The sequence below is a fragment of the Typopeltis vanoorti genome, chromosome 16 (genome assembly GCF_054136105.1).
Source record: "Typopeltis vanoorti isolate ZY-2024b chromosome 16, IOZ_Tvanoo_1.0, whole genome shotgun sequence".
NCBI lineage: Eukaryota > Metazoa > Arthropoda > Arachnida > Uropygi > Thelyphonidae > Typopeltis > Typopeltis vanoorti.
In genome coordinates, this window is record NC_143564.1 from 48195284 (window position 1) to 48206215 (window position 10932).

Genomic DNA, 10932 nt, shown 5'->3' on the forward strand with positions numbered 1-10932 from the left:
AAATGGGCTAATCGGCCGTATCGTCATCTTTCTCTTAGGTTAAGCCTCAACAGCTTGTGATGACGACAACGTAATATGGCTTGCCAGCCGGATGCATCGCGCAGTTAAACAAGGCCCCCCTGTTGCTTTTTCATAGAATCAAGACCAACAGTGAACGGGTCAGCTACTGAAAAAAAACTCAAACTCGGCATCAGTAAAATTCAAGATAAGCACCATCAATATATCAAGTGGTAATAATAGCAGCAGAATTACCGAGGTATAACAGAAATAATTCATTACTTATGTTGGCATAATTACTTTAAAAAAAAAGAAGAAGACAAAAATAGGTGCGACTTCCAAATAACAACTGTACCATGTTGTGTAAACGCATAAGCATCCTCAAAGGAAAAAAGGAATAGCTATGAAAATAAACACTAAACACGAAAATAATGTTCGCGAGTAGCAGGCAATTCGAGCAGAAAGATATAAGTAAATATCTCTCTGCTTGAATTGGTTGATCTAATAATTAAGATTCATGGAAATTAATGTTCTTTCAGTTTCAATGTTCTTTCAGTTTGGTACTATGTATGGTTTAAATTTTTAGTTTTTTAGTTTTATTTTTTTAGTTTAAATGTTTATTTTTATTAGGAATGAATTTTTTTGAATATTCTCAACTTGTATTTCCATAATTTTAAATTGCAAAAGATGAACTGATTTTAAATCTATAATGCTTGCTTTAGTGTGATATCAAGTTTAGATCGATGCTTCAACTATTAAGGGGGAGGGGGTAGAAGGTATGACATTTCACCTTCTACAAATACTGATCAATAGCTTGTATGTTGGCTAAATTACATTCTATGAAAAGTCACTCTTTGAATATTCTCAACTTGTATTTCCATAATTTTAAATTGCAAAAGATGAACTGATTTTAAATCTATAATGCTTGCTTTAGTGTGATATCAAGTTTAGATCGATGCTTCAACTATTAAGGGGGGAGGGTAGAAGGTATGACATTTCACCTTCTACAAATACTGATCAATAGCTTGCATGTTGGCTAAATTACATTCTATGAAAAGTCACTCTTCTTACCTCCCTAAATGCCTATTCAAATCATTGATAGCATTGAGCCAGATGGAAAGTGTAAGTTATCCAGCTGTTTTCAGCTAATAATACACTGGTGTCCAAAAGCTAAGGATATACTATATTTTTAACTGTATATGAAAATTTTCCATGACTACAGCCAAATGTAGACATAAATTTATTGCTAGCATAATAATATACAAGAAAGGAGACAAAAGAGACTGCAGAAATTACAGACCAATCAATTTACTCCCTCACACCTATAAAATATTCATAAGAATTATACAAAATAGATTAAAAAACACCTACGAAGAAATGATAGACATAGAACAAGCTGGTTTCCGAGGAAACTATTCAACAATAGACCAAATTTTCACATTGCACCAACTAGCAGAGCTCAGCTGGGAAGACCATAAAGAACTATAATTGTTGTTTTGTGGACTTTAAACAAGCTTTCGATAACATCAACAGAGAAATCCTTCTTAAAATTCTACTAGAAAAAGCAATAGACAAATATATAATACAGTTTCTGATAAAATATTACTCTAAGACAAATGCAATAATTAAAAAGGACACACCCACAACAGAACCCATAGAGATCCAAAAAGGAGTAATGCAAGGATGCCCATTATCCCCATGCCTATTCAATATATATCTAGAAGAAGTTGTAAAGAAAGCAATAGACAATGAGCCTGGAATCAATGTCAACAGTTTAAACATAAATAATATCAAATATGCAGATGATCTCGTCCTTCTTTCAAGAACCCCAAATGAACTACAAAAGTTGATCAACAAGCTAAACGCAACCTGTAAAACATATGACATGACAATAAATATACAAAAGACAAAAGTGATGAAAATAGGGAGGCCCAGAACTACCATCTCAGCCATCCTAAACGGAGAACAAATAGAACAAGTAGACAACTTCATATACCTTGGATCAAAACTAGCAGAAACAATCAAACGCAGAATAGCGATAGGATGGACCACCATGGGAAAATTACAGAAAATCTGGAAAACAAACAAGATATCTAAACAAACCAAAATCAAATTATATGAATCAATAATTATACCAACAGTCATCTATGGAGCAGAAGCGTGGACAGTTAAAAAAAGAGAGGAGAAAAAAACTGCTGGCATTTGAAATGAAATGCTTAAGAAAAATAAATAGAACAAGTTGGATAGAAAAGAAAACAAACATCACAGTTAGACAAGAACTATTGTATAAAAAGACAATAATAGAAAAAATTAGAAAACAACAACTGAGATGGTTTGGATACACTGTACGCATGGATGCAGACAGACTTCCTAACGTCCTAATCAATACTTTTCCAACTGAAAAAAGAAGACCCGGAAGACCAAGAATTACCTGGCTGAAATTAATAAAGAACATCTCGGGATGCAGAACATATAAGGAACTTTTTCGAACAGCAAGGAATAGAGAAGACTGGAAGATCCTGCTCAAGAGAAGACTCAACCCGTCTTAGATGGAAGAGAAGAAGAAGAAGAAGAGAATAATAAATTATATTACACAAAAATATGTTAAAACTTTCGTACAAATTAAATTGGAATACACTTTTGACAAAAGTTATAAATTCCCTAACGGTGTATTAAGGAATTAATATACAGTGCTTACAGAAAACTATGCGGAGAGATATTTCACAGTATGGAATATGTCCACACCGAACTCTCACAACGTCGGATCATGCTTAGAACCAAGTAATTCAGGAGTTCTTGGGGAAAACTGGCCCACTCCTCCATCAGAGCAAGGATTCAGATCTGGTGAGTGTGCTGACCACTCTATTCTATTAATATCCTAGATCTTCAGAAGTATCTCCACTGATCGTGTACGATGCAGTGTAGCATTATCATCTATAAAAAGGAATTCTTCGCCTACAGCACCAAGGAACAATCCTGGTTCGTAGGCAAACTCCCACCCGAGCACCGCCGTATCTATCCCTCTCAAGAAAACTCTCGCGGCCTATACTCCCGAAGACGTATAGGCCTACTTGTAATATACTTCTTTCCATAGTTTGTCGAGATATCCACGTACCTGTGCTTCACTGGAGCCTACTTGCAAGCTGACCTATCGTGGTGCATCGATTACGTTTTGCTGTTATAACCAAACATCTTGGACACCCCATGAGTAAGGTTCATCGTGCCGTGAAAGCAGTTAAGTGTTTGTAGCCAGTATAAATTGGAGGAATATGATGATCCGAAGTTATTGCAACTGTTTCCGTATGAAATGTCTGCGAGAAGGGAACATTGAAATAGGTGTTGCGAAAGTATGCCATGCCTCAAGCCTATCTGTTCGCCATACTGTTGACAAATTGGGCCATGCCAGGTCAACAATAGGTTATACCATACTGAGATGGAAGCGAAGGGAGTCAACATACGACGCGTTGCAATCGATACGAGTGCGGTAGCACTCGTATCGACTGCAACGCGAATCTACACAAACATTCAGAAAGGAGGCTTGCAACATGGTTCCCCATGTAGAACTGCAATATGCAAGCCCACATTACTCGAGCCAACATATAGCGTCATCTTCAGTGGTGAAAAGAGTGTGTACAGTGGAACTTGAAAGCTTGGAAAGCTGTATTATGGAGCGGCGAAATCGCGTTACACCCTCTCCAGAGTTAATGAACGTGAGGATGTGGCGGATTCCCGGTGAACGATGGTTACCAGAGTGCGTAACCCCAACTATGAAATTCGGAGGTGGCGGTGTGATGGTATGATTCTGTTTTTCCTGGTTTAGCCTAGTACTTCTGTTTGTGGTGCCGTGAACATTGAACTCCGAGTGGTATCTGAACCTTCACAATGCACCATGCCATAAGGCTGCTGCTGTAACTGTGTGGTTTGTGGACATGAACATCACCATACTTGAGTGGCCTCCGCAGAGCTCTGATTTCAATCCTATTGAAGATGAACTGCAGCGTTGGATGAGGTCAAGGGACGTCCACCTCACAACAGGCCAGGATCTCATTACATGCCTACGGGAAGAATGGTCCCCTATGGTGTTCGTTGACTTATTTTCAAGGAGTGTATTTCCGAACATTTTTTGGCATATCGATGTTTGTCGATATGTGTGTGACATATAAATGAATGAATATCATTATTTTTTAGTTTTTGAAGTTTGATCGAAATGAATAATTACCGATTTAGTTCTGAAATGAAGAAATCAAACAAGGAATGAGGGCTAAGTGCACCTTCCTGTGCCTTAATTTCCAGACTCGAAGAAAAATAAGCAATAAAATAATAATAAGGAAATAATACTGATATAATAATGAACTCAGTTCAATCTCAACTAATATAAGAAAAATCTAATTTCCTCTTGCTCGATTGCTGACAGAGCGGTTATGGTATCGCAAAAATTGATGCCCATAATGTAGCATGCGAAGAGCTAATGAAGCGACCAACTGGCATCTATTCTCTAAAAACCCCAACCAACACTTGATAAATGTAGATAAATTAAATGTACTTTCCTCGTGTCCAACCAGACTAGGCTGTGATGTGATTTGTCATATTTGTTTGTACATCATGGTTTTCGACAGACACCCCACGAGTAAGGTTCATCGTGCCGTGAAAGCAGTTAAGTATTTGTAGCCAGTATAAATTGGAGGAATATGATGATCCCAAGTTATTGCAACTGTTTCCGTATAAAATTCTGCGAGAAGGGAACATTGAAATAGGTGTTGCGAGAGTATGCCATGCCTCACGCCTATCTGTTCGCCTTACTGTTGACAAATTGGGCCATGCCAGGTCAATAGTAGGTTATACCATACCGAGATGGAAGCGAAGAGAGTCAACATACGACGCGTTGCAGACGATACAAGTGCGGGCCCTGAGTTTGAAGTCTAGTAACGCAGTAGCGCAGGTCTGTTAAACAGTTCTACGTATGTGATGTACAGGCCAAGGTTTACATGCACAGCAAAACATTAGAAAGATAATCTCATATTCTGCACCAGTGATGTACTTATTTCCCTACTTTAAGAAGACTGACTGTGTTACTCGTTACTGTTCATATTCATAGGATGGAGTGCGATAACAACAGAAATGTTTAGATGACTTAAAGATATTTGATCTCTTAGGAAAACTTGATAAAATAAAAATATTTTTATGAAAGAGAAAATATTTTAAGGCCATGACAAGCACAGTAAAGGATCCATAACTTGACTTTTGCAATTGCGGAAACTGTCTTCAACCCAGTTGCGATTTTTATGGGTATGTATTGTAACATTAATTATTTTGTGTGAATCCTAAACACGAAAGTCTGTAAACCTATAGACATTAGAATTGTCTTCTAAGGGTTGAATAATCTGAAAACTATTGGTTTCCAGATTATTCTCCATTGCTTATAGGAGTTTAAAACAGTTTCGTACTGCTTACTTCATTCATCGTCCGACTTGCGCTATCCTACGAAAATATCCGGATTGTACGGATAATATAATGTTCTGGCTAATTTCAGTCTATTTGATGAATCTTTTATTTAAATTTCTATTCTATCATATGAAGTCTTCCTCTATTATAAAGAGTCTATTTGGGACTATCTTGAAATATTTGATGGAATTGCTGAAACTGATAATCCCTTAACCTTAAGGTACCAGGTAACAAAACGGGGGTTAGTAGAATGAACTCGCACAAAGAAGTCATACATGCTTTGAAACTATTCCAAATTTTTTCTAGACAAATTCAGAAGCTGAATATTTGCCATTAAATTCGTGTCTTTTTCCTTTATCGTGAATGATTCATCATATCTAATTTGGAGGAACTGTTTTCCATCAGCGTGAATCTCCCGAATGACTGCATGTAACAAAACATAGGAGCGGAGAGACTTTCTTGAGGAATGATAATTCTTCACGGTAACAAAAGACACAGTGGCAGACATCATCCAGGAAAAGATATCAAACAAGTTGGGAAGTGAAGTGTTGCAACCTCTAGAACCTCCCTAGAGAAAACCCTGTGCGGTTACATGTGTTTAATCGAAATAATGTCTCAAATGTTGCTGTATGGTTGTAATCGGTTGCTGAAATAAAACATCGACATTCAGCTATAACAATTAGTTGGTAGTCCTAGGAATTCTTCTATCCACTCTCGGTAAATGATTTTCAGTTCCTGCCATTTACCAGGAAGTAAACGACATTCACTTTGTGATAAATGGCTAATGTAATTCATATCTCAACACTCATGGTATCGTTATGTAGATGGATAAAGTACTATTCGTATAATCTCACTTTCAAATGGCTTTGTATTGCGCCATCTACAGGGTGTTCGGGATAAATTTGACATATTTATAATTAATTATATTTTTCCGTAAGTTACATGTATTAACACACACTTCTCTTCATTTAAAAGTTTGGACCCTTCTTCATTCATATACAAGATGTCAGAAAGGATGGATAGCTGGAACCCACCTGAATCATGGAAGAGAATAACTTGTATCATGATGATTCGTGCCCGCCATCAAAATAAGGATATTACGACTGCTGCCCAATGCTCCCTGAATACAGTAAAAACAATCAGGCATGAACTAGAGACTTGCAATGGTGACTACGAGGATGTAGCAAGAAGAAAGATCCCTAGCAGACGATCTGATTGCGTTCGTACAGCAGAATTCCTCGCAAATCTGCAGGAACAGGTGTTGAAGAACCCTGGCATTGGAATTCGGGCTTTGTTCGTGGAGTTGCTAACTGTAGTCAAGCCCTGGATAACAAGGGTAGCCAATGGTAGGCCGTATGTATAGCAGCAGGATTCGGCCCCTTGCCACACCTCTGGGAAAAGTCAAAAATGGTTGTCTGAAAATTTCTACGACTTCACCAGTCCAAATGTTTGGCCTCCAAACTCCCCAGACCTTAACCCCATGGATTATTTTGTATGGGGCGCAGTTGAAAAAGACACCAATCGCACTTCCAGTAATACAAAAGCCCAGTTAATGGATAAAATTAAAACAGTTTTTGCGGCCCTTCCCAGGGAGACTGTAGCATCAGCTTGTTCGAGGTTCCGAAGCAGAATTGAAGCTGTGATCGATGCTAATGGTGGTTATTTTGAGTAAATCTTGTTGATAGTATTGTAATTAACTCTGCCTGTAATGTTTTTTTGTCAATTCATTAAATTTAATAGATACAAAGAAGATTTTCTTTTTCCTTACGAAACTGTCAAATTTATCCCGAACACCCTGTACATACGGGAATCACTAAATTTTCACAAGCTATTAATATCAAGAACCCAGATACAATGAGAAAATAATAGCGCATCAGTCACACATTAAAATGACGAGAAATATCTTAATACTGCAATAGACGATTATAATACAACAAGCTTCCAATATCCACGATCTCAACTCATGAGACTCACTCCCAGAAAAATTATAGTATGCTCAAAGCAAATGAATGCTAAAACAGATTGTAATAAAATTAACTAAGATATACTGAACAGGAACCAACAACAACCACCTGACTTCAAATGCGTTAAGTTTCACATTCACACATTTCTCATGATAATAGAGAAAGACTTCTCTATTGCCATGTGAAGCCTATTTTGCAAAACGCTTATAAATAAAAAACAAAATAAATATAGAACTGCGAACTTTCAAGCAAGTACTATTTGCATCCGTTTTACTTAATTAATTAAAGTAACAAGCATCTTAGAGGACAAAGCAAAAATAGCATCTCAAAGAAATGGAAAACTGCGTCGTCATAGATAATGTCAACTTTCAACACTTAAGAGTCTCGAACCGTTTGCGAAAATCAGGAATCAAAGTACAAAATCATACAGTACCTGTCAAAAGTTGAAGTGTCCACGATGATATACAGAATGTGTTCAAGTGCGGTTATGTTAATTGGAGTATTTGGACTTCGAGTCAGGTGTGCGAAACACCTGGCCATTACGAAGAAAGACTATAATGTGGAACTAAATAAAAACGTAATTTCTGAATAAATATTAGCAAATGTTTAATGTTTTACATGTTAAAAGGAAAAATGAGTGATGCATGCAGCACGTTCGGATTTTTTTTTTTTTTTTTTGTGAAAAGAAAACAAATGAAAGTTATATGAACGATCACGTACTTAAATTCTTTTTTAAAGTTTAGTCTTGATACGTGAGGTTTCAGTATAAATATTTCATACATTTTGTTTTTATAAACATATTCGTGACTAGCTAGACAGAAGTTCAGATTTTATTTATGTGCATTTATACGCAAACTAGTAAATGAGAAAGATAATAAAAATAAATACAATATCTAAGTCAACTTGATTAGTTTAAAGTTTGTTTTTTTCAAAGGCCACGTTCAAGCAGGAATGCGAAAGTGCATTGTTCGAAACAGCGTACGTTAAGATTCCCGTTTGATTTTCTACTTCTTACAGCGCTAAGATTTTACGCTAATGTTATTCTGACTTTCAAGATAGAATTTTCCTTTCTAGTCCGAGGGATTACTTTTTTTAATTTGAAAGCTCAAAATCTGTTTTTCCACGGTTTCTTTCTTTACTTTCATTCTCTTCAACGAGTTCCTAAGTGTTTGTTAGACACATTAAAGTGAAAGTGAATCCAATAGAAGTGGCTCTTTTTAAGTTCGTTTACTTATTTATTATATTAATTTGATAAAAAAATCTAGTCGGTGGAATGATTCTTTTTTTACGCTACACATCATACGGGGTGCAAATGACATTGCTTTATTCTCGACTGAAGATATTCAAGTAACAGAAAGGGAATCACATCCAGTTATACTTCATACCCTTCTTTGATGTGAGGATTGGTTTCTTTTGTGATTTCCGATTAGTTAAACGCAGACGCGACAAAAAAACTATCAGGACATTTTAGTGGTTGACATTGTTTATTATTATTATTTTGCGCGTGTGTGTTATGCTCTTGAAAGGGTATTATGAATCAATAGTACATCAGTACCATATGGTCAAGGAATTTTTTTTTATCATGTTCTTCATTTCTTTTGCATTTTTAACTAATTATACAATTTTTTAAAATGAAAAATAAATTTATTACAATTTCTTTGCATATTATTCAAAAAAGTAACTCATAAAAAATTGCTTTTTTAGTGTAAGCGACTGTTGGTAAGCTCTTTGGTGACTTACAATTAAAAATGGCTCTGCTGAAAATTTTGAGGTTATTTTAAGAATACAATGAAATTATTTGAAACAGGAGCTTCTTCGTCTTCCCTAGTGAATTCAACTAAACATAATCTGTATTCATAATACCGAAGACTTTTTGTACTTAAGCGCGTTATTTCCATCTCCCAATCAGAATTTTTCTCTAAATAGAGATTTAACGTGTTGCAGTTATATATGAACCGGATCCGAGACAAAGTCCACAAATCGTATGTTATGTTTTAGGTAGCTATCAGTTGGGATTAGCTGTCACCTGTTGATAATTACGTATTAATACACTGCTTAGCACTGTATTTTACTCAGATTTAATTTTGACAGTAGTCCTCATTTACAGATTTCTGTTTCTTGCAACAACAGAAATATTCTAAGTTTTCTTTTACTAATCAACTGATGTAGTAAGTTCGCTCCGTTCATTCAAGCAGTAATAATTGTTAGAAGGAATATTTGAAAGGTAATACAGAATTTGGACCTGCAGAGAACATTACAAATGTATTCTAAGATATGCTTAACCAAGCGTGACATATCAGAGCTTCACACAACTTTCTTAGATAGTTTTATGGTGGAAGAGTCAATCCAGTTGTGGCAGTAGTAGGTACTGTTATCTAGCGGAGATCTGAATTAACCGTATATCCTCGCTGAGCGTGACATATAAGAACACACCACATACCAGTGGCGCACTCAGGATTTGATCTTGGAGGGGGCCGAGCACTCAAGATTTAATCTTTTTTTTGGGGGGGGGGGGGAATCGAGTTGAGTATACGATTTGAGAATACATACTACGCATTGTATACGAGCTATGACTGAGCATCTGCAGTGATCACCAATACATGATACCCGTGATTTCCTGTGGCTCGACTCGGGCAAACGAAGTAGCTCCCGAGCACTACTTCGTTCGCCTTGTGTTCACAGCGCCCAGGATTCTCGAGCGCTATAGGGTATTCCCACCTTATGTGACCGCTAATTCATAAGGAGCATATAACGAACATAGAAATAGAAGACACGGCCCAACATAAATATATAAAAAAAAAAAAATGTAATTAGGAAAATATTTCTGGAAATTTTTCTGGTGTTTTTTCCCCCTTTTTCTTTTGGGGGGTGCCAATGCCACCCCCTCCTTAAATTGGCGCACCCCTCCCTGGGTGCGCCAATGCCACATACATATGTAACACATATGTATGTGGCGTGTTGGACACGCGCGCACACGCACACAGAGAGCGAGGAGAGAGAGAGAGAGAAAGAGAGAGAGAGAGAGAGAGTAATCGGTTGCTTAAATATAACTAAATTCATTCTGGAGGATTTCATGCTTCTCCATCACTTTTTTATTTTTATGCTGGTTTCAAACAAGATGGTCATTCCACACTTTGTTTGCATTTAGCTTTTGCAACGCATTCCAATTACGGGAATGCGTTGCAAACGGAAATAAGAGAATGAGATCTTTTTCGGTATTTATTAATTAAATCCTCCTGCTTTCTGTATAAGCTAAACAATATCTTTGACACGAAGTGATACAAAATTTTCATGTCCACTTGAACACACAATTTACAGTTTGGATGATTACCAAACTGTAAATCGAACAGAGTGTTTTGCTTCACTAAATATGCGTTATTATTTTGCAAACTTTCCAAGAGCAGACTTATGGAAGATAAAAGCAATATTAATTAGATTGTTGAAGCCATTTTATAGCAATATGAAAAATCATTCGGAAGTTAAGCTTATTCTGTAGATAATAATTGAATGAATAAGGCCGAGAATGTAT